The following is a 26,415-nucleotide window of genomic DNA, read 5'->3' on the forward strand; positions in this document are numbered from 1 at the left end:
TCTCATTTTAGCCAGAATCGTGCAGCTCTACTGTCAACAGCTCCTTTAGTAATATTATTCCCTGGAAAAACATGACGCGTTCAATACTTATTTTCCTTGCCATATGTGCAGTATACGCAGCTGTCGTCTACACTGACAAGTAGAATCCATTACGCTATTAGACCAACCATTGAAAACATTCAAAATAAACCAAAATATCCGTTTAAAAGCCTTCCTCATCCTTCAATACTCCAGATCAAGAGGTAACAGACGTCTGTTATTTGTGGACTGGATGGATTATGCTTTAGCTATATTGAGCACACACTTTACCCAATGTATCAGATGGCCTTCGCTAGGCAGATACAAAATATTGATTCAAACTAAAACGCGCAGCAGACAGAATGAAGTTAGCCTTCCATGGACAAGCGAGACAGTCGTTATCTCCACCTCTCAACCAGTCAGTGAAAGTCATTTAAGCCGGGGAAGCGCACCTTACCATGACTGTTTTGTCTGGTTGTTAGGAAACAAAGACTTGCGAGAGAAAAGGGGCCTCTGACTTAACAAAAACTCATTCAGAGCAGGCTGAGATACTTCCTGTGAATTTTCCCCACTCGATAAAAGGCATAAATGAGGGCAAATTTCTGTCAGGGAAGCCCAGCCTGTTTTTGGTTACTTCATTTTATTTCATAAGATATTTTGAGATCTCTGAACGTATAAGTGAATTTTCAGATTTGGGTTACTTTTACAAAACAATGTACTAAAAACTGATTTTTTTTGGCTTCATGTTATTAGAAAGTTTCTTGTACAGGTGATAACACTGTCCAAACAATCCTCAGATCTGTGAAAACTATTAACTTTGTAAAGTTAAGGTATAAACTGTTTATTAATATTAATTAAGTATGATCTTATTCTACCAACATAGGCTCATTCTTAAAATGTACCCCATAAACAGTTCTGGCGATCGCGAGATACGTATTCTTTAAAATGAACGTTACGTTTCTTTTTCGCGTCTACTAGCTGACTGCTTATCTGAATATGGACGGTTTTTCCACTGTTAAAACCAGTTTGTCCAGTGGCTCACCACATACACTGGCAGACTTGAGAAGCAAAAAGAAGATGACTGGGATGAGGGGGTTCAAGTCCAGTAAAGAACGGTTCCAGAAAGCAGGTAAGAAAAAAACAGAAGCCAAAAAAATAAATAAAACAAGTAAATAACAGGGTGAGAATGTGGTAAAATCTGAAAACTTGGTAAAAATCAGGCTTCAAAAGAAGGATTTTCGATTTGAGGATTGCTTTTGAAAACACTGTTGGTTGGGTTTAGGGAAGTGGGTGGGTGCTGGTCAATCTGTGCTTTTTAAAACACTATCGGCTGGGTTTAGGGAAAGAACTGGGAATAGCAGGCACGTATGGCACTTGCAAGAGAAATTTGAAATCTCAAAAAGCTTACACAGCGGCCTCTGGTGGATTCACAAAAACAAAATTGCACTTGTGTAGCTCCTAGGACGTATTAGGCACACTCCATTCCTTCATTTATTAATTTTGTTGGCGGCTTAGTCCCTTTATTAATCCGGGGTTGCCACAGCAGTGGATGCCCTTCCAGCCACAACCCATCTCGGGAAACATCCACACACACACACACACACACACTCATACACTACGGACAATTTAGCCTACCCAATTCACCTGTACGCATGTCTTTGGACTGTGGGGGAAACCGGAGCACCCAGGGGAACATGCAAACTCCACACAGAAATGAGGTTTGAACCTTCTTGCTGTGAGGCGACAGCACTACCTACTGCGCCACTGCGTCGCCATTGGGCACACTCCAGAAATTTATATAGGGTTACATAATCAGAATGGGCCAGGGTTGTATTCTACATTCCTAATCCTACCCAATACCTAAACCCAACTACAACCTAACTTACTATTAATAAGCAGCAAATTAGTAGCTTACTGAGCTAATAGTCCTAGTTAATGGTATGTTAATAGAATGAATTTCACCTTAAATTAAAGTGTTACCAACCAAGCTCAGAGCAAAGAATTGCAATATATTTGAAAAATATATGTTAACTTAAAAGAATAAATAGTATTTATTATGCTAATTAATGCAGGTCTTCAACATGAGAGCAAACAGATTTAGATTTTACTTGGTCATTTTCTACACAGAAGAGACTGGAGAAGATATAAAAGGTGTGGCCTGACAAATGTGAGGATATGAAGGGGCCGGACTGGTGGGCACACTGCGATTAAAGCCTGGATCACAGATGGCCACCGCGTCTCATCTTTCACTGGGCCCCAGCAAATCATTAGCGGAGGTATTGCTGAGGGGCCTTTGTCAGCACGTGCGTCTGTCAAACACAGGCGTGTGTCGGGGAACAATGGCTGGGCTACAAAGACACACGGCCGGCCTCCTGTCACCAACACAAGCCCTCTGAATTGCAAGGCACGCGTAACTTGGAACAATAGGGAACGGGACGGGTACTGGGTGGCATCAAGCCGACACATGGCCCACCCTCAAGCTCTCCAGCCAAAAACCATCAGCATTCTGTCGGGCCACATTCTGGCAGCCTTACAGATTTTGCAAATTGTTTTTTTTTTTTTATTCACATCAAGAATGCTCTAAATTGAATAAAAATAAAATGAGTATGTTTTATTAGAGACCTTTTTTAAATAAAAGCTCATAAATTTATCACATATTCTGGAAAATCATGGTTTCAATATTAAGCCTTACAACTAGGGTTGTAACAATATACCGGTATGACGGTTTACCACGATTTGAACGTGCACGATTATCATACCATGAACAATTGTATATCAACTGTTTTAACCCTTAAAGACCGAGACAGCCGCCCGCGGCTAAAAATAAGTATTGCTCTTAAATGTTTAATAACTTTTGATCCGCTGATCCGTTTCATACAATTCAAAGATTGGCATAAAGAAGAGAATCTCAGCTTTCCAGTGCTGTATCACATAACATTCGCGGACTTTCAGAGGCTCCGGAATCAGTGCGGTTACGTCATCAACATTTGACAACGCTGATTTGACAAAGAAACGCTCGTCACTGTGTCTCCGGACAAATCAGACATGATACATTGATGCATTGTCCCTCCTCCATGCCCAGATTGGTTCAAACTCGCTATATCAAAACCAATAAGCATAGGTTTCGCTTTTGTTTGTGGACCAAGCTTTTTGAACAACACGGAATGAGAGATAGGCATACATTTATGCGCGGCTAAATAAAACGCAAAAAAAAAGTTTTGCATGAAATAATTCTCATACTAAGTACTTTTGCATGCACAGCAGCACAGAAACATGACAAAACAGTGACACAGCAAAGACGAACTGCTGCTCTTGCTGTTTTCAAAAGACGCAAATGAAGATGCAGCTGTTTGTCTGCATTGCAGACAACCATATCCAAATCCATATCGATAGACAACCATATCCATGCTGGCACATAAAACCTAAGGATGTTCCATATTGAATCTAGTTTCGTTATGTAACTATTTATAGTATAGTAAATATTTATATCTATTTTTTACTGAGGATTTGCACCATGTTTATTTGGACTTTATTTGGACTTTGACACATTATTTATTATTTTTTTATTTTTTTATTTGTTCATTGTAAGTGGTGTTGTTTATAGTAACTAAAAATATATTATTTGGAAAAAGTCAAATTTGCTTCACTGTTCTATTAATTTGTAACATTTGTAACATACCGTATACCGTGAAACCGTCAAACCGTGGTATTGTTTTAGATGATTATCATACCGTGAAAAATTCATACCGTTACAACCCTACTTACAACTGATTTCAATAATCAGAAAATGAACGTTTTTTAAACAAAAAATCAGAGAGTAACTGATATAGTTTTGGAAATTGTAGCATTTTTGTTTTAGGTTACATTAAATGAAATGAGAAATATTTTCTTTGTCAACAAGCCAAAGAAGTTTATATTTTGTTTGAATGAATGAATGAATGAATGAATGAATGAATAAATGAATGAATGAAATGATATATTACACTGTAAAAAATATGGTTGGGTTTGGGGTTATTTTAATACCGGTGCTAAATCGATACTTTTAAAATGGTACCAGTGCCAAAACGTGGCCTGAAGTTGAACCGATACTTTTGGGCCACAAAATAATGGTGGACGACTCTAGAAAAATCTTTTATTTGAAAATTTTATTTTTACAATATAAATAAAAGTTTAAAGTATACATCAATCCCTATTTTATATATATGGATTGCATTAATATATTTCTTTTAATCAATTGTTTGTTAGTATGAATTTGAGATTCGCATTTTGTAATTAACATTACATGAGCTTACTACTTACCTGTGAATAAGACTGTAATATTATTGTGTTTATATGAGTTGCTTTTTGAATGTTCCTTTTTATGATCCTGTTTTACATGTTTTAGCACATAGATCAATTAGCGTCATTGCGTCACCACACAATACACGTGTCCTCAGGAGATTCATGTAATTCAGGTGTTTTCATTTTACATTTTTCAACCTTAACTTAGCTGGGTGTTTGCGTGATGCTTATGATCGCGCAAAGTGAAGACGGGTGGGGGGTGGATGGTTAGGCTGTTTAAGTTATGTTTATGGTTGCATGAAGTGAAGACTGGGGCAGGGGGTTTTGGTGGGTGGGGTTGGGTGATGCTTATGATCACGTGAAATAAAGAGAGGACGAGGGAGGGCCGTAAGTGGCTTGCGGGCCGGCAGTTTAAGATTCCTGCTCTAAACAATAACAAACGCCCAACATCGTAGATGGTGTCCATATCCCTCAAAGTTATTTAGAATTAAATACTTAGAGATGGTACAATACAACGCATACCTATATGTGACTTTAATGCACCCATTGATGCTTCTTATGTCCTTGTGACAGCACCATTGGCACCGAAATCAGGCACCAAAATTCATATGCTGATTCGGTCTGGTGCATATCGGTTACATAGGTACCGATACCCAACCCTGGTAAAATGGGTAACCAACCCTCGTAAAAAATGCAGGGTTCCACACAATTCATTCATGTTGTTATAAAACAAAAGTTAACTGAACTAAAAAATTTAAGAAGTCTGTTGTTTCGACTTATTTTACAAAAGTAGTTTGAGGGCAGCACGGTGGTAGCAGAATCGCCTCAAAGCAAGAAGGTCGCTGGTTCGAGCTGACCCGACTGGTTCAGTTGGCGTTTTTGTGTCGAGTTTGCATGCTCTCCCCGTGTTTGCTTGGGTTTCCCCCAGCAGTCCAAAGACATGCGTTATAGGTGAATTGGTGAATTGAAAATTGTCCATAGTGTATGTGTGTGAATTAGGCGTACTCACACTATGTACAGTGGCCTTGAACTGGGCCAAAGCACGCATGTCCCCCCTCCTGTCTCCCCCGACAGCCCGCACTCACATTACATTCACACAAAAATTCGCACTCACACGCTTACGTCATCGATGATGCGCTGTTCGGTAAGCGCTTTCGCTCAGCACAGTGGAGTTCTTTAGTTATATTGTTTTAGTCGTTTGATATGCAATGACACTCAGTCAAATATTTCACCGGACAGATCAGCCACTTTTGACGCTCATAAACAATCATAAAGTCCTCATGCTGCAGGAATTGGGAGATTTGCTGAAGGCGCAGCTGTTGTGCAGTGAGGGCTTTGCATCTTTAATAAACTATTACAGTTTGTGTCCATTGAACAGTAAGAATGATTAATTAATCCATATAAAACAGTCTCTTAAAAGTTACGTCTTACTTTCAGTTTTTGCACTCACAATTGTACCGCGCCAAAGCCAACATGAAAAGCGCTCTGACACACCACTTCCAACTCGGCCAGGGCCGGCCAAGTGAACCGTGCTTGAGCCCGATTCAGAGCACTCACACTTCTCAAACTATCCGGGAAACGGGCCTGGGCATGGTTCGAATAGCATAGTGTGAGTAGGCCTTTAGTGTGTATGGATGTTTCTCAGTGATGGGTTGCAGCTGGTAGGGCATCCGCTGCGTAACACATGTAATGGATAAGTTGGTGGTTTATTCCGCTGTGGCGACTCCAGATTAATAAAGGGACTAAGCCGAAAAGAAAATGAATGAACGAGTTTGAACAAGCAGCAAAAATATTTTTTGAGAGTATACATTTTATAAAAAAAACAGTAAAGGTCTCTTTAACTGTAATAAAATAATTAAATATTACAGTTTTAACAGCATTTAATACAATAAAAGACACTTCTCACAAGACCCAAATTGTTGTCATTCTGATGGAGCCCCTTAAAAATAGCACTGCAAACAGTTTTGTGAAAGCGTGTCTGCGTATGAGACGTGAATGCATATGGACGCGGGGTTAATTCAGTGGAAGGGAGGTCACGCCAAAAGAAAGGAACATAAAAAGATCCTAACAGCTGGGACAGATCTACAGGGATACAATGGAGTCGGGGTGGGGGAGGGGAGCGCCAGGAGAGAAATGGGACAGGAAAAAAAAAGATGGGTAGACGGGCCACCTTTCTAGAAGCCTGACAGGGGGCCTTTGTTACGGCAGCTGGTTTAGGGGAGGTCAGACCAGCTGTGCCTCCACTGACCCCCCCGTCCCCCATCCCGCTCCCTGACCAAACACAACCAGCTGCATAAGGGAGGAGTCTGGGATTTCACTCGGTTTGGGGGAAGGTGTCCATACAGTGTCCAGACCTTAGGATATGTCTCACATCTAAGGCCCTTTCCACCTTTTCAGTTATTTAATCGCAAGTGGTCAGCCAGGACGCATTGCTTTTTTCACTAGGTTCTATTAAAGATATTTCCTGTTATTTTACTCATCCACAGGTCATCCAAGATGTACATGCATTTTTTTCTTCAGTAGAAAATTCAAGAAGATTTTTAGCGGAATCTATAGTCCTTGGTAATTCTTAAGGCTGATTTATACTTCTGCGTTGAGTGATTGGCATGACCCAATGGAGCATGTCTTGGACGTAGTCATGCATTTACAGTATACTTCTGCGCGCTCTTTGTGTTGCTCTGCAACAATTCTTGCGAAATGCTGTCTGGCAGTAGGCTTTTATGTTCCTCTGTGGGTGTTTTGTTTTTTCTGAACGCTACCTTAATGTACAAGTAGCTAAAACGCGGGAACTGGCAAACGTGCAACAATTTTAAACATAAGGTAAACACAAAACAAAATTTTCCATCTAGAGCTTCTTCGCAGGACTTGACACTTGCAAACACTTGATTCGTCGGGCTTAGCACCGCCCACACTCCTCACTACTACCAAGCCGTCCAATCACAGAGCTTGTGTTATGCGTCATTGCGACATGTAATTATATTTTTAAAGAGGTGCGTGTCAGCATCGGCATCATCCATGGCGAGGAGTCTGCAACCACACGAAGGCTGCAACGGACCATACACATGCACTTGTTGCAGAAGTATAAATTAGCCTTAATAGTAGTCGAGGGTAACAGTCTTTTGAGATTAAATGTAAACACACACAAGTGACTCCTGCGAAATAATAAGTGCGTGTAAAAAATGTACATTTATTACAATATTATTAGCTTTAATTCACAGTCTGGTCAAACAGTTGTCGACGCATGTGTGAACGTAGTCCAATTGTAGTCTTTTTGCTGTAATTGCAAAGAAAGAAAGGGCCCTACATCCTGGATGACCTGTGGGTGAGCAAATTAACAAGAAATTTTCGTTTTAGGGTGATCTATCCCTTTAGGGCTGGGAAAAAATATTGATTCTTCAATTTTAATACTTTTACTATTTTTAAAAAGTATTCTGATTCAGGAAATCCCTAAATTTATTCTTAATGTGTGTGCTTTACTTCTGAATGTGGGAATATGATTTGTACCTCACTTCTCCTCCTGAAGATGTAACTATCCTTGGACTTGCTCTGAAACACACCAAGCTGACTTCAAAGAATAACGGAGACAAAATTTTACTTTGTTGTAACATTCTGGTCCTGTCTGGACTAAAAAGCTGCATGTGAACACACCAACTGGACACTTGCATGAGAGGATGTATCTTTCTATACCTGCAGGGGGCAGTTGTCTATATTGTTATTCCACAAAATGAAACTATACACAGACAGACTTCAGACAAACCAGTGTTTACATACTATTTACTTGTTCATTCACCACAAAGAAAATCACTCGTGCAATTATATATATTTTGATAATCAATATAGTTTTAAAATATTTACTAAATATGACAAAACAACAGCTGTTTTTTGTGTTTTCTTTTGACTTATTGGTATTGTTTACTTAGTTTTGTCACTTTAGTTTTTGTTCTCTTACTCTAATTCGAAGCTGAACAGCCAAATAAACTATCCTGACAGACACAATGCCTTGACACTGCCTAATGGCTGACCGTCGATGGTTGTGTTGGTTTGTCCTTGTCCTTATCGGTACACTAAGCAATACTTTAAAAAACATCAGTTCCAAAACACATTTTCAGCCAATTAGTAGTAAGGGATGTGTTTAAAAATTATAGTGAATATATCAAAAAGGGGCAATGTCTGCTTGAGTTATGCGTTTGTTTTGGTCCTTTTAAATATCAACATTGTTTAGCAAAATTCACTAACCACACATTTTAGACAACATAAAACAGGCAAATTAAATCAAATGAAGCCAGTGCCAACAAAATAAAAGTCTAAGTTTTTCATGTACAAATGCAATATTGTTGAAGATGAGGTCAACAAAACCACTGCGATTGCAAACTGCACCAATCAGAATCATGGACTGAAACTCTTGACTGAAAATTAGTTTGATAAAGCTATATTTAATATAGACATATATGCAAACCCAGGGCTTGACATTAACACCCGCCAACTCGCCAAATGCAGGTAGATTTTAGCGGTGGCGGGTAAGACAGACACTCCCACTAGCCACTTTGGCTGGTTGAAAATAATTTTCCCGGATAATAATTCTTAAAAGCAGGGTTCGACAATAAGGATGTTCCAATATGCATGCAAAGGCGATCTTAGAATTGGTAAGCAACACGACTGACAAAAATAATTGTGTTCGCGCGAGCAATAGAAAGCAGGTGAATACCTAATAAGAGCATAATCACTTGCGCTAACAGCTGAGGTGATGCGCACTCCCTTTTTCTAGCATTAAGCAAGTGTGTCTAGAAACACAACTGATGTGATCTGTTCTCTTTCAAATAGACTAAGCAAAAAGTGATGAACATGCACCCACAGTTTTGCTGCTTTCAAGACTTACAGATTTGTCTTTTTGTAAGCAGCACCGGTTGCTCTCACTTTAGCGGCAGATTATTTATGGGTCTCGCGTGTGTGATTATCCTTTCATTATCACACGGTATGTTTTTTTACCTGCTTTCTTTTGTGTCAATAGTTTAATTATCCTTTTTTTTTTTACAATAACGTTGCTTTAATAGGAAATTAACTCCCCATTTATGCGTAGTTAACTGGGACCTTTAGCCAGGACAGATTATTGTGCATATGTTTTGTTAAATAAAAAGTATAGTATACAGCTACATTTAGCTTGTTTTGACACATTTTTAAATTTGTGGCTGAGAAATAATTAATTCTTTATGTTTGTGTCGTCAAAAATATGTGAAATAAAAACTAACTGTAATACTATGAAAACATGACCCATTTGCTCATAATTATTGAGCAAGCTCATACACGACACACAAAGCGAAATAAATGAGGAAGCATGTAGAGATCAAAATCTAAATCAAGTCATTTTAGCATGTCAAAGTCATATTTATGTGTATAAATTTATTTTCCCAACAAGTAAAGTGTGGCTAGTAAAAATAGCGAGTGGCTAGTAATGTTGGAAAACTACTAACCACAGTAGCTGGTGATCAAAAATCAAGTCAAGCACTGTGTAAATCAGTCAATTCAAACACTACAAGTTAATCTAGGCATTATAATGAATACAATAATAAGAAGAAATGTTTTTTGAGCAGCAAATCAGTGAGCCACTATTCCACTTTTGAAAGTAATTTGAATTCATTTTAAGAGTTATTTTATAACTCTTTTGTGTGTGTGTTAGTGTTAGTATTAGAAGGATGGCTAGCCATAAAAACAAAGTAATTGTGATTTAAATCTCCAATAATTGGTGATTCTAGCAATATACATTTATATCACGTTGAACAAAAATGATGTTGTCTGGCCAAAAATCAGTGCAACACTTGAACAGAAAATTCTACGCCAAATAATGAGAGCAAACATACATGATTTATGGAGGTCTACGACGTGTAAAAGATTCTTATGCAATCCACTTCCTGCCATCTGACACCATCTGCCTTAAATCCATAATGCATGTCACCAGATTACCTAGGAACGATTCGTTTTATTTCAGCATTAAAAGCTGTTAAAACATTTACAAAGTGAAACTATTGATCCCAGCATCCCTGCCCGTAAACCAGAGGCTACATTCAAGGCTTGCAGAGGCTGTGCATTGTCAGGAAAGACTTGGCACTATTGATAGACGCATCTCACTTAACCATTTGGAGGTCTGCTTATGGTCTATAGGAACTCCATAATGGATGCTAAAGTGGCCATACGCCGAGCTGTTAGATTGTAGAATGTCCTGTAAAATCAGGAGCATGGAGAGGCTTATTCGCTATATTATGCAAAAAGAGTTCCAGCAGAGCTCTTATTACACTACATCATGTTTCCAGACTTCTGCAATGACAGCCCGCAGGCACCATTTCACTACAGATATATTTGCAAGTCAGGTCTGCACTGTGGATTGCTAATGAGTGCTTGAGCATGAGGAATACCTATGACACGTATAAACTAGAAAGACCCTATTAAGCATATTTACACTTTAGTTTTTAAATCGAGTCTCTGAAATTGTCTTCTGAAATCCAGCTAAACACTTTTCATTTGCAGGCTAGTATTAAAAAGGAAGCTCAAATGTAAAATCTCCACTTCATTGAAACCTCAATTACAGAGTCTGAGCCACCTACAAAGTGAAATGCCTTTTTGTTTAAATGATTGTGTTAATCATTATGCTAAAGCCGTTACCCATCAGCATTTTGCTCAACTCATAACAAATAATAAATACATATGTGTTCAATTTAGGTTAAGGCTTGGCAATATGACAAGTCATTTCCTTTTCTGATAAGCTAAGAGCTTAATACAGTCTTTTTTGTATATGAATAGTCTATTCATTTATTCATACATTTAAATACGAGAATTGCTGCTGTGAAGAAAATATAAAACTGTGTATGAAAAGCACCGTCAATGCACCGTGATGTACCGAGATATCGAATTGAACCGAATCGATGGCATGATAACCGTTACCGAACCGAGCCGTGAGACCAGTGTAGGTTCACAGCTCTAATAGACATCACCTATATACTATATAACTGCAGGTTAACTATGCTTATATATAATAACTTTAACTCTTAGAATCTGTAAGTAATTAGTCACTTGTTAATTAGTTAAATGTATTAGTAAATAATAAAGTTATGGTAACTAATAAGCTTTACTTTTCTGAATTTGATTGTAATGCAATAATGTGCATCTCTTGAAAAACTGCTTTGAAACAATAATTATTGTGAATAAATAATAAACTTGAACAATACACTACCTGAAAAAAGTCTGGTCGTCTGTCCAAGTTTCAGGAACAATAAATAATAACTTGACTTCTAGTTGATCATTTGGTATCAGAAGTGGCTTATATGAAAGGCAAAGGCCTCTAGATTACGCTTATGTTACCAAAATAAAATAACATCATGCCTTGATTTTTAATTACTTAATTAGGACAGTAAGGTCTGACTTTGCTTAGACTAAAGTATTGTCATTTAACAGAAATGATGTACAGTATAGCATATAAAGCCATGGTGCAGCGGGAAAACAATTATTATTGTGTATGACTCCCATGAGCTTAAATGACTGCATCCATACATCTCTGCAACAACTTACTAATAAATGCCTCTGGAATGGCAAAGAAAGCATTCTTGCAGGACTCCCAGAGTTCATCAAGATTCTTTAAATTCACTACCACAGAAATCCTCAATAATGTTTATTCTAGTGACTGGGCTGGCCAATCCTTGACCTTCTTTGCTTTCAAGAACTTGTGGAGGCTAAAGTATAAGCAGGAGTGCTATGCTGCTGAAGAATGTGCTCTCTCCGGTGGTTTGTAATGTAATTGGTAGCACGTATACATATATATATATATATATATATATATATATATATATATATATATATATATATATATATATATATATATATATATATATATATATATACACACACACACACACATATATATATATATATATATTAGGGATGTAACGGTATTGTAAATACCGTCATACCGCAATATTAAATTTTTTCGATATTACCGAAGTCGCATGACTCGGTAAAACTATAGGTCTTCTGAGAAAATTTGCTCAGGCGAATGAAGCGAACGGGAGGTAGCTGGAACTTCATTTCCCATCAGCCCCGGCGTGGCCATAATCCTTTGCGGTCTGTTGTCGCTACAGATCCAGTAATGCGGAAATGGAGTGTGCTGCTAGTAGCGGAGATGAAAAAAAGATGGAAATGATCGAACCTAAAGCGGGTGTTGTCGCCGCGCGCGTGCTGAATAGCGGTGCTGTCGCGCGCGTTCTGATCAGCTGTGTTGTGGCGCGCGTATTGTAAAGCGCCGAGGGGGGGTTGAGCGCGCATACTCAAGAGAGGTGTTATCGCGCGCCTACTGAAGGGCTGGACTGGACGGAGGTTGTGTCGCGTCGCGGGGGCACTTTTGATCGTTTTGGAAGGGCATTTTCTATCCAAGACTAAAAAGGGCATGTGCACTGCACAGGTTGAGCCCTATGTGTGCCTGCAAGTTGGGGAATACGACTAATAACAGTCATGGGGACTGCAGAAACACAGCACACTGTTCAGATTGATGCAGACATTGACTTGTACCGCAAAGTGACCTCTATCTATCTCACTCATGGTTTGTCTTCTCAAGTGGGGGAAAGACAATGCACAACGTTACCCCACTGCTGTCAACATGGGCCATCTCTCTGTCCCAGAATCCTCAGTCCCAAATGAGAGGGGTTTTTTCTGTTGCAGGGGACATTGTAAATACTCAGAGATACCAGCTTTTACCAGATTATAGTTATATGATAATTTTCCTTTAAACCCATCTCTATCTAAGTGAGTGATTAAATGTTAAATGTGATGAGTTTTTAACAATACTAAATTGAAACTTTATTTTTTTACATGGTTTAATAATTTTTTGTTATTAAAATTGAAGTTCCTGTTTCAAAGCTAACAGATAGATGGCTAATTTGTATGTCATTGACACTTTTGGCACTTTTTTGGGAGTATTTTCAAAAGTTTTTTTTTTCCTGTAAATGATTCAATAAATACCGTACCGTGACATTCATACCGAGGTATTACCGTACCGTGAAATTCTGATACCGTTACATCCCTAATATATATATATATATATTTCATGAAAATGTCAAATGTCAACCTTATCATGAAAAACTAAACATTTGACTAAACTAACAAAACCAATTTTAATTAGCTCATTAAGGTCTATATTTTATTGATGTGCTCTTGTCAAATTTTTAAGGAAATTGCTTTGTTTATCCATGAAATGTGAGGATTGTGCCAATGGTAAATTTCATTTTCATCCAACCACATTTCATGCTTTAAAAAAAAGGGTTAAAGACCCACATTTTCTATGCTTTATGTTAACAGTAATCATTCGGCAGAAGGATTGGGCTCTGTAGTATAAATAATTACCCTCACTTTTTTTTATAAAATTACTGCCCTTTTAATTTATTCACTCATTCATTCATTTTCTTTTCCGCTTAGTCCATTTATTAATCTGGGGTCCGCACAGTGTAAGGATCTGTTTTATGCAGCAGATGCCCTTCCAGCTGCAACCCATCACTTGGAAACACCCATACACACTCAATCGAACACATACTGTACATACACTATGGCCAATTTAGCTTGCCCAATTCACCTGTAGCGCATTTCTTTGGACTTGTGGGGGAACCGGAGCACCCGGAGGAAACCCACGCGAACGCAGAGAGAACACGCAAACTACACACAGAAACGCCAACTGACCCAGCCGATGCTCGAACCAGCGACCTTCTTGCTGTAAGGCGACAGCACTAAAATACTGCGTCACACCTGCTCTAGATCTTTTTCACTTAAATGACAAATTTAGATTTCAAAACGAAAACACTGACTGAATCCTCTTTAAGAACCAGCATAGGCTGTTTGTCCAATCATGTTTTTTTCTTACGTCAAATAAAAATATTAGGCTACCTTAAATAGATCGCTTCACAGAAAATTTGCATTTAATTAATGCTTTGCTGTTATCACATTACAAAACCTGTTAACATTTTTAATAGACGTCATTAGTTTAAAGATTATGTCTTAATTATTATTATGACTTAGCCTATTTCCTTTGTCTCACTCGTGGTTCATGTGCACGCGCACTGCGTTAAATGAAAGATAATGACAATAAACCATAAGGCTTTGAACTTTTTGTAAAGTATAGGCTAATACAAAGCATATAACAATTTTGTTGTTTACATGTGATACTGCATTAATTTGCATACATGTTTTATAAGCTGTAAGATGAAAGCCTCAGTTTGGTGCGAAGTTACCATAAAATATTTGGATTTGTTTGATTGGTAGATGTAGGCTATTTAAAAATTTATATTATATAAGAAGTTAAGAACTATTAATAACTGTAATTTTACAAATGGAAAAAGGTTGGTTTGTTTGTTGCAGTCTACACTAAATCATATAGCCTAGTTGTTAAGTTTATGACGCAGCTCCAGGCAGCACAGAGGCGATCAAAATCAGTGCTGGTTTGTCAACTCCTCTGTGTCAAATATCCTTCTTTCATTTTGTTTTTTTGGCAAAATACATCTGTAGGCACTTGTGTTTGCTCGTGTTAATGTCCTGCAAGTTAACAAATATGTATTGCACATAGGAGCCGATCACAGCAAACACGCTTTTCCATTCCAAAAACGTGAGGCGCACCTCACTGCCTTATGTTGACAAGAAAAAAAGAAGTGCGGTACTCTTTTGTATGTCACTATAGGAAATGACTGAATCAGCAGAGCCGTATTGTGCGCGAGTGTTGCTGTCAATGTTGTCAGAATTTATTTATTTTTAATAACATTACGATATTCAAGATTTGTAAAGTCATACAACTCTGGATGACTTGAAACAGCGACCACAAGTCTCTCCTCCATCAATAAAAGTTCGCCATTGTTATCTTGACAACACACTGCTGTCACCTCAAAGGAAATCCTGCCTCTGCTTTCATTTAATTGAAGAATGAAAAAGACGCAACTGAGGTAACATGCTTCCTCCTCTAGAGCACACATGCACAGTCGGCCAATGATTCAATTCAAGTTCGTCTGAAAACACTAACATAAGGAGCTCGATAAACATAGGTCTATTTTAGATAATTATGTTTATTAGCAATTCTATATTATTCAGGGTATAAAAGCTCCATGTTTACATGCAACATTGTTTCCGAATTGAGTTTTAAACATTTTAACGTGCGTTAACCTTTAACAACACACATGCCCTAATACAAATTAAATATAACAAGGTAATATTTATTTAAGTGTAGGGGTGTCACGATTCGATCGAAATTTATGCTCAATTTCGATTATCGAATCAAAAAATAGAATCGTCGATGCTGCCACGCCCCCATGTCACGTTAGCTTGGCTTGCCAAGCGGGAAAAAAACATGCTTGTTGAAGTGCTTGTTAAACTGCAGACGCAGGAGACCCGTCGACAGAGCTTAAATCCTCTCCTCTTTCAATGAAGTCGCCGGTGTGAAAGTATTTTGGATTTCCAGTTAGTTATGTTGACAACGTTCATGTTGTCGACAAAAAAAAACACAGTTTGCAAGCTTTGCTATGTACGTATTACGGTTGGGATGATAGATGATGGGCGCATCGTGATCCTCCGCCCTGCACCCGTTGCAAATCCGCTCGCGAAAAATACACACTCAGGCCCTGTTTACACTAATATGTCTTTGTTTTTAAATGGCATTTTAGAACGACAACGATGGACATCCACACTGGCGTGTAGCATTTCTGAGCAGCCCTCCTTCCTCACTACCACTGAAAACGCACATCACGTGACCACACACACTCATTCACACACAGATACAGACGCACACACATTGTCATGCGCTCGAGACAGCGGGTCAAGGCAGTCAGCGAGTCAGTAGACTGCTTCCATCTTTTACTTTCACACAAGTACTTAGTCATTTTAGCGAACACCTCAGATACTGTTTGGCTGGTTTCTGTTGGTTGTGCACCTTTTTTACCGACGCCATTATAACGACACAGATCACTGCCTATTCACGAGTCCCGCAGAAAAAAAGTGATTGACAGGTGGTAATTATGTGTGTAACTTGCCTTTATTCATTTACTGTATGATTTGTTTATGGGTAAAACAAAGACCATGCAAGTCAGGTAGTTTAAACGGTAGGCTACTAATAATTAGTTCGTTATTAATTAATTAATTATTCATAATCGAAAATTGAATCGAATCGTGACTTTAGAATCGAAAATGTAATCGAATCGAGGATTTGGAGGATCGTGACACCCTTATTTAAGTGTGATTAATTGTGCAACCTTAACATTCAGAGGTTAAAGTTTGTTGGTTTACATACCCAAAAGATATCCACAAATAGATCTTTGTTAAAGTTTTGAAAGTATTTATCTGATTTTCATGTGTCAACTGTCAATTTCAGAGCAGTTCATGTCCATAACGAAGATAAGTAATGTCTGTAACGAAGACAAGTCACGTCCGTAAAGATGAAAAACTAAATAAAACAAATTATATATGTTACATGCAGAGCCAAGCCTTATCCTTTTGACTGTTATATATATATTTTGGCTTCTGCATTTTTATTCACAGAATTTCCACAAAGCATGTTAACTCACAAAACTTCTCTTTTTTTTTCATGTCCATAACACATTCATTTTGCCATCATTTTAAATATAAAACACCTGTATAGACTGATATTTTTTATGCCTGAAAACCATGGTTAAGGGGTAAGAAAAATAACAGATATTTCATCATTCATTCATTCATTTTCTTGTCAGCCTAGTCCCTTTATTAATCTGGGGTTGTCACAGCGGAATGAACCGGCAACTTGTCCAGCATATTTATATATAGATATATACAATGATAATGACCAAGTTATTTTATGTTGGATTGTTTAATTTTTGTGTTTGAATAAAATTATCTGTTAGTCCAGATAACCACAATACTGTTTATTTAACCTCTGTCATATTTATGCTTAATTTATTTGATTTTATGCAAATGTAAGGCATAAAAAGACTGGATCACCCTAGTCTAAATGAACTTTTTCAATATATTTTTTGTATAAAAAAAGTAGGCTGAGGCATTTAATTCCAATGAGCCTGGAATGTCTCATTTAGGGTTTGGTTTAGCATACAACAAGCAAACAATGTCTAGTATGGGATGCAGTTGCAGAAACCAACAGTATAGATAAAGCTCTGGCAAGCACCAAGGGTCTTGAAATACTTCATTTGTTCTTTCCAGCTAAAAATCAGATCCAAAAAAATAAATAAATGAATCATTCCCACTCATCTTGGCAAGACTCGACAAGTTATTGTCAGTAAAGAATTGGCTTCAATCAGAGTTCTGTCCATCATCTGTCTTTTGTTATGCACAGATGAGGTATGCTTCATTGATGAGCATGCTAAGCAAATTAGTTTGTAAATTAAGCACCCTGCTGAAAGAAAAAAATGCCTAGGCTAGAAAACTAGACTATGCTTATTCAAAATGCATATAGGTCTACTGTATTTGACAAAGAGCGAGTAAGAAGTGCATAGTATATTTTAAGCTAACAGGCTAACATTAGCTTATGTGTAGCCTAGCAGTGGTTTAGCATATGTTTGTGTTCTGGCTGATGAGAAACACAACTCATCGACTTTACTGCCATCTCTCTCATTTATTTCATATTTTTCAATATTTCCACTAAACCCATTGGCAGGTTTTCTTGTTAGGGAAATCCTAAGTGGAATTGAACACAGTATTTTCATTTTCCAGCTTCTCTCAGACTGATGAAAAAGTGAAACCACTAGACCAAGATAGCGAGCAAGTGCTGCAATAATGGATGAGATGGGCTCCACGCAAGAAGTATTGATCGAGGGCAGGAGGCTAAACAGAAAACTGGAGAGACAGATGTGATTTAGCATACCACAGAAGAAAAGAAGAAATCCAGCATTCTACGGCTGTGCTACGTTTCTATAGCATGAAGCATTTTTGTCTTTTTATTTTGTACTCTAGATGTTCTTTAATAGTTTCCACAATGTCTGACTTTGACGGCAAGAATTCTCCCTAAGACGTTTACACTTTCTGTGTTTACAAAAAGTCCAACTTTTCATAAACTTCATCCTGACACTTTAGCCAATGGATTGTGGGAATGATACTGGAGAGAGGCATGAAAAGAGAGCAGCAAAAACAAATACAACCTCATTGACCTCAACATCCGCCATCATGTGGTTTGATCAGACATGGTCAGATAAGACAGATATGGTGCACTTGAATCGGATTTCATCCTGCTTTTATGCTATTGTGTTGCAAAACTCTGTTAAAGATGTTATGATATGGATCACTGCAATCAAAAAGAAACACAAAGCAAATATACAGTTGAAGTCAGAATTATTAGCCCCCCTATATTGTTAGCCCCCCTTGTATATTTCACCATTGTCTGTTTAAGGGAGAGATTTTTTCAACACATTTCTAAACATAATAGTTTTAATAACGCATATTTAATAACTGATTTATTTTAACTTTGCCATGATGACAGTAAATAATATATTACTAGATATTTTTTAAGACAATTCTATACAGCTTAAAGTGACATTTGAAGGCTTCACTAGGTTAACTAGGCTGGTTAGAGTAATTAGGCAAGTCATTGTATAATGATGGTTTGTTCTATTGACTATCAGAAAAAAAATAGCTTAAATAATTTTGACATTAAAATGGGTTTAAAAAAATTAAAAGCTGCTTTTATTCTAGCCAAAATAAAACAAACAACACTTTCTCCAGAAGACAAAATATTATCAGACACACTGTGAAAATGTTTTTTCGCAGTAAATGAACATAGTTTTGATTAGAAACAATATTAAATCACTAGTGTTTGAAGTGTTTTGACAAGATTATACATATTAAATCTCCATTCACAAACAAAATGTCTTTAAATAGTTTACTTGTGAGAGCCTTTTACATATAACCCATACCGATAACTCTTCGTATTTTGAAGGTGATAACCGATATATACACACAAGCCAAAATACAGAACATAAGACTTGATATGATTTTTCAAAGCTCCAAAGCTTGATTAATAAAAACATTTTATTTTAAAACCTTAAGTGAAGAACTTAAGAAACATTCAGAACTTTCCTTTTCTAAAATGATTCATGAATTCAATAAAGCCTTAAAGCATGAATATAGAACATTGACCAACAGAAATAATCAGTAATAAATCTGCCAATAACTTGTTTAATTATCAGGCCAATATTGATAACACTGAAAACAAGCATTTATAGGCCGATACCAATTTATTGGTATCACTAAAATAATCTGATTTGAACTGAAGATGGCATTAAAAATAAACCTTTCACTTCATCTTGACACTGGGATCTGTATCCACTGTAGGCAGTGTGTGATTATAAATAATCAATTTTATTAGCTTTTGAAGCAATGCAGTGCTCACAGCTGGTGTTTGCATGTGTCAGTAGCTACTGTATGTGTCCATCCAAAAATGCGAATAAAGCAGTTTCTATCGTCAATTGTCAATTCCTGTTTAACTGCCATCGAATATAAAAAAACAACAACAAAAAAACGAAATTTCTCCTGTTAGGAGAAGCCACTGTTCATTTTTTTCCTAATATAATAAATTCCTTGACCCTAAAAGACTAAAACAAAATGGAATAAACACTCAGTGGCATTTGATAATAATATTGAACCGCTTTGATGACAGACTTTGGCTAAGGGATTGTAAAATAGCGTTGTCAAAAATAGCGACGTTGGTACCAATCTGTAGTAAAATTTTTAGAAAGCCATTTTCCCGCTAACATTTAAGCGATGTTGAGCACGTTCTTAAACACCACTGATTAGCCGTTGTGCTTGCACGTGTGCAACATATTTGACAGTGATTGTCATCAATTCTCAAATGCTAGCAGGAAATGGAAATTTTTTGAAATTTTAGTGCCTATAGGTACCAAACTCAATACTTTTGACAACACTAATGACCAAGAAAACATTTCTCTTTATACCGCATGATTAACTTCATGAAGCTCATTAACAAGTCAAACAAGAGGTCATCCTTGAACAGTTTCCTGTTCCTGGTCACCCCCAGGTATAAATTAAATACCAGTGGGAATGTACTTCAAAAATATTTTGCTCTGAATTCATAGGGGTGCCAGTAATTGTGGCACACACATACAGTTAAAGTCTAAATTATTACCCCACCTGTTTAACAGGAACACATTAATAAACATAATAGTTTTAATGGTCAATTTCTAATAATTAATTTATTTTGTCTTTGCCATAATGACAGTACATAATATTTTACTACATATTTTACAAGATACTGGTATTCAGCTTTAAGTGCAATTTAAAGGCTTAACTAGGGGTGTACTCTCACTAGGCACGGATGTCCCCCTCCCATCTCCCCCAACTGCCTGCACAGACACTGCACCTTGCTTTCCGAACCTGAGCACGCTTACATCATCAATGATGCGACTGTTCAGTTTAACAGGAAGAGAAGCACTCTCCGTCGTTTGGGATGCAGTGACACACAGTCAAATATTTTGCTGAACTGATCAGCCACTTTTCACGCTCATAAATTATCATAAAATCCTCACTGCTGCAGGTATTAGGAGGTTTCCTGAAGGGGCAGCTGACGTGCAGTGAGGAGGGGCTTGCGTCTTTAATAAACTATGTCAGTTTGCGTTCATTGAAAAGTAAGAATGATTGTTCATTCATTCATTTTCTTTTCGGCTTAGTCCCTTTTTTAATCTGGGGTCTGCACAGCGTAAAGATCTGCTAACTCATCCAGTATATGTTTTACGCAGCAGATACTCTTCCAGCTGCAACCCATCACTTGGAAACACCCATACACACTCAATCACACCCATACATATGCGCATTTTTTTGTGGGGGAAACTGGAGCACCCAGAGGAAACCAACACGAACGCAGGGGGATCATGTAAACTCCAAAAAGAAATACCAACTGACACAGCAGAGGCACGAACCAGCGACCATCTTGCTGTTTGGTGATCACGCTACCAACTGCACCACTGTAATGTATAAGAATGATTAATAAATTCATATAAAACAGTCCCTTAAAAGGGACGTCGTGACTTCAGTTTCAGGCTCGGTCATGCTTTGCACTCATAATACAAGCGTACCACGTCAAAGCCCAACCGAACCGCGCTCTGGCACACCTCTTCCAACCAGGCCAGAGCCGGCCAGCTAAACTGCGCCTGGGCCCGATTCGGATCACTCACACTTGTCAAACGAACTGGTTAATTAGGTTAGCTATTCAAGTTTGTGTAATTAAGAAAGTTGTTGGATAACAGTGGTTTGTTTTGTAGCAAATAAAAAATGGTGGTTAATAATATTGACTAGGGCTGTAACGATACACGATATAAAATCGAAATCGCGACACTCAGATCTACGATCCTGTGTCGCGGTGTGATAAGGGAGAATCGCGACACACCCACCCCGTCATACCTTTCCAATAACGTCACGCGTGCCTGCAAAAGTTGAGCTAATTAACACTTTTTTTCGTTCGACATTACAAGCACTGCTCCGTTTAAGCCCTCGCAATATTTAGCCGGGAGAGCTCGCACGGAGCTCTTAGTAAGGGGCCGTCTGAATGTGTCAAGAATATCAAAAACAAAACCAACTTAACCCCGCTTGACAACCGACAACGCCAGAAACATTGCCAATACTGTCAAAGCGGCCGGATTTTCAGCGCATATACGAAGATTTGCTCACACTGTTAATGTGGCTGCGCAGAGAGGGATAGGCGTTCACCAGATGTCAGGTAACAGCCAAACTTTTCTGTAACCGTGCAGTGCGCTTTCTGTTTGAACCTTTGAGAGTGCAGACTGACAGGTGCGTGCGGTCAGAAAACACGACGAAGCTTTCAGTTAAAATAAACACAGTTTCTATAGTTATACCCTACTTTATTTAGAGATAAAGGTATATGGCTCTGCATATAATCACTCAATCTTGCTGGAGTTTATAGCCGTTTCGCTTTACTTCAGGACGCATTAACACCGCTCTGAAGGTCTAATCGTTGTTTTAAGTTATCCAGAGCTGTATGAATATACAAATCTTGAATATAACAATAGTATTAAATATTACAATTGTAACAAGACAGACAGCAACACTTTTGCACAATCGATACCCAGCTGATTCAGTCATTTATAAGAGGACCGCGCCTCTTCTTTTTTCCTTGTCAACATAAAGGCAGTAAGGAGCGCCTTGTTTTCGGCCACTTGTTTAACTGCAAGGCATACTTAATTTGCGGGATGATAACGTATAACCCGTGCCTACAGACACATTTGCTAAAGAAGCAAAATGGAAGAAGAATATTGCTGTTTGATAGCCTACAGACCTGTTGATACTAAACCAGCGCTTATGTTGACCTGTATCTGCGTAATAAACGCAACAAATAGGCTTTACTTTTTATTTTACAGCTTAAAGCATGTACGCAGATTAATGCAATATCATATTTATACAAACTGTTTACAAAAAGTCTACACATGCGCGCGTGTTGTTGTCTTTTCATCAGGCAGCGCGCGCACTTGAACCGCGAGGGAGAGAGAGGAAACCATAGGCTATATCAGGACATAATCTTTAAAATAAGGATTTCTATTAAAATGTAAAAGGTTTTGTGATTATAATAATAACAGCGGGGCATTACATAAATGCATATTTTCCGTGGAGCAAGCAATTTGAGGAAGTCTGCGATTTTTATTTGACGGAAGAAATAAACATATGATTGGAAAAAAGCCTATGCCGGTTATTAAAAAGAATCAGTCAGTATTTTCGTTTTGTAAAATAAATTAATTATTTAAGTGAAAATAATTTAGGGCAGTCCTATTTATTTTATTCATTTTATTTAGATTATTCTGCTCTTCTGTGCTAAACACTGCAGGTGCGTGAAGATGCTCTGTTGTTCTGTTCCGCTATTAATAGCCTATATAAAAATAAATCAGTATTTTAAAATGCAATATTTAATGTGTCATACACAAAATAGACACGTCAATTTGTTTAATATAAAATTAATAGTAATCTGACCAGTTAACCGTTAATAACCGATTAATGAGCGGCGGTTGTCGGTTAGCAAAATTAAGGAAATGAGCATCCCTAGCTATTTAATTTACTTTTTCTATGCAAGAGAACTTGATTGAAAAATAATTTTCAACATGCTTGAACCATCTAAACAATGGAGTTTAGTTTGGTTTTTCAACAGTATTTTGTTACAAAGAAAACAGAAGTGATATAGCTTTGCCTATTTATTTATTTTATATATGGCTATTTATATTGTTAATAATTTGCATAGTTAATATTGTTCTTTGATGTTTAGTTTATAAAGATTTTTCAAATGTTATTTAATTAAAAATAGTTTTAAAAATCTTTTTTTTCCCCACCCCACACGAAAAAAATAAAATAAAAAATCGTGATACGAATCGAATCGTGGGTCAAAAATCGTGATACGAACCGAATCGTGGGTTTGGTGTATCGTTACAGCCCTAATATTGACCTTAATTTTGTATTTTTTTTATTAAAAAAATGCTTTTATTCCAGCCAAACTAAAAGAACTAAGACTTTCTCCAGAAGAATAAATATTATAGGAAACACTGTGAACATTTCCTTGCTTTATTACACATCACTTATTAATGAAAAATAATTTTGCCCTTAACTGTATGTCTAACAATGACAATTGTATTTTGACAAATCTGTTTGTTCTCATTAGCCAGGTTTTGATTCTAATGTGAAGCAAATCTTTTCAAAGATCATAAAAATAAAAAGCCAAATGTGAACTTTTAATGTGTTTCCATGAAGTTAGAGCAGCTGACTGTAGTATTGGTAACCTAGCAAGCAACAGTAAAAAAGGCAAGTATAATGAAGTTACATTGGTGCAATTTGTACATTTCTAATTTTATTAAAATTTGGCGTTTACATCACTTGTTTCTCATGCAATTCTTAGAAACCCTGATGAAAACGCAGCAGAGTTTGTGCTTAATATTTTGAGCAAAATGTTAAAGACTCAATGGTTTACTCATCTTAACTCGTATTTACCAAAAGAACATGAAATATTCCTTTCTTAAAATAACGTATAAATTGAAATTCCTAACATGTATAAAGATCAACCAATTTAAATAATCCATAATTTATTAGCCAATCATTTATTTACCAATATTTATAACAATGAATGTAATCCTTTATCAGCCAATACCAATTTATCAATCAATGTAAAACTGATTTCTCACGTCCCATGAACACTTTAAAGTATAAAACCCTCAGATTACTAGAATCACTCATGCTCCATCACTTTTGTTTTCATATTTGAGTTAAACTGTACTACAAAACCAGCAAATGTTAAGGCAGTTGTTTGTTTCCCCCACCTTATCCTCCTCCCCCTCATTCCAGCGGGATCCTCGGTTACAGATGAGAGGATCCACAACATCTGCTCAACAGCTGAACGCTCCTCCTGACAGATGTTTGGAAAGGGGAGGACTGAAAGCGAGGGAATGTCAGAATAGGCAAAGGAGAAAAAAAGCCTCCACACCCTCCGTCATTTGTCTATGTTAGCATTCGGCATGAGTCAGAGTAATTACAAACCCTGCCCACCTCAGGCCGACTCACAGACATTCGAAACCTATAACCTTTTCAGAAGAGTATTTGTGGAAAGTCCGAAGAGAAATCTAAATGCCTTGGCAATCAAGGTGCATATGCCGTCATTTTCGGTACATTTTTTTAATACATTACTTTACTATTCCAGCTCACTGAACAGAGACTATAAGAAACTAATGACTAAGCCATTGGTAGATTTATATCCATGCTGTGTAAACACTGTGAGCACTTTGAACATTGCTCTTTTTATTTCCGTGGACAGAACCACATTGACTCAAGAAGTGGCGTAAGTTTGAGGACCAGGCCAGGAGAGCAGGAAGATTTCTTACCCTCATAGTAGATAATTCATTAAAGCAAATCCATAGGCTTATAGACTATTTGGTGTGTATGTAGTTTATAAAATGGACAGTTCCAGTCCTTGATGTAGATTGGTCAATAGCCAATAAAGCTCTGCTATTGAGCACAATAGACGGGTTCAGGATGTATAAACTCTATTGATTTTCTTCATTGGGAAATAGATTTTTAACAACAGCTGATAAACCTTGAAGGACAAACCTCTTGTGATCTCAGAGGCTGTTAGTCTGTTGTAGATCCATTAATTAAACGTCTTCTTAAAATGTTTAATATGTTTAAAAATATTCAGAAGCCAAAAACTGATATAAACACAGCTCCTGATACAAATGGCAGGCAGCAAGAGTCTGAATTAACAGATTTGTAAGAGATATACTGAATAATTTATTAAACAGTATTTGAATATTATTGGGTCAATAACTATAACATTAAAGAGAAGCACTTGTGAGATGGTACCAATATGACGGATGATATGCACTCACCGGCCACTTTATTAGGCAGACCTGTCCAACTGCTCGTTAACCCAAATTTCTAATCAGCCAATCACATGGCAGTAACTCATGCATTTAGCCATGTAGACATGGTCAAGACGATCTGCTGCAGTATAAACCGAGCATCAGAATGGAAAAGAAAGGTGATTTAAGTGACTTTGAAAGTGGCATAGTTGTTGGTGCAAGACGAGATTTGATCTACTGGGATTTTCATGCAAAACCATCTCTAGGGTTTACAGAGAATGGTCTGAAAAAGAGAAAATATCCAGTGAGTGGCATTTTGTGGGTGCAAATGCCTTGTTGATGCCAGGGGTCAGAAGAAAATGGCAAGGCTGGTTCAAGCAAATAGAAAGGCAACAGTGACTCAAATAACCACTCGTTAAAACCGTGGTATGCCGTGAACAGCATCTCTGAACACACAACATGTCGAACCTTTAGGCAGATGGGCTACAGCAGCAGATGACCACACTGGGTGCCACTCATATCAGCTAAGAACAGGAAACTGAGGCTACAATTCGCACAGCCTCACCAAAATTGGACAATAGACGATTGGAAAAACGTTGCCTGGTCTAATGAGTCTCAATTTCTGCTGCAACATTCGGATGGTAGGGTCAGAATTTGGCCTCAACAACATGAAAGCATGGATCCATCCTGTCTTGTATTAATGGTTCAGGCTGGTGGTGGTGGTGTAATGGTGTGGGGGATATTTTTCTTGGCACACTTTGGGCCCATT

The 26,415-nt window shown here is 37.5% G+C and overlaps 1 protein-coding gene and 1 long non-coding RNA gene across 2 annotated transcripts in view; one reads left to right on the forward strand and one right to left on the reverse strand.

Moving 5' to 3' along the window:
- Window positions 1-26,415, reverse strand: part of numbl (NUMB like endocytic adaptor protein) — a 118,798-nt gene that overhangs the window by 75,936 nt on the left and 16,447 nt on the right.
- On the forward strand, window positions 13,366-21,594 carry LOC147833624 (uncharacterized). The gene is made up of 3 exons (XR_015509157.1): window positions 13,366-15,643; window positions 17,354-18,890; window positions 19,030-21,594. It is a non-coding gene; the product is annotated as an uncharacterized LOC147833624 (long non-coding RNA).

The sequence above is a fragment of the Danio rerio genome, chromosome 15 (assembly GCF_052040795.2).
Source record: "Danio rerio strain M-AB ecotype USA chromosome 15, GRCz13ab, whole genome shotgun sequence".
NCBI classification, from domain to species: domain Eukaryota; kingdom Metazoa; phylum Chordata; class Actinopteri; order Cypriniformes; family Danionidae; genus Danio; species Danio rerio.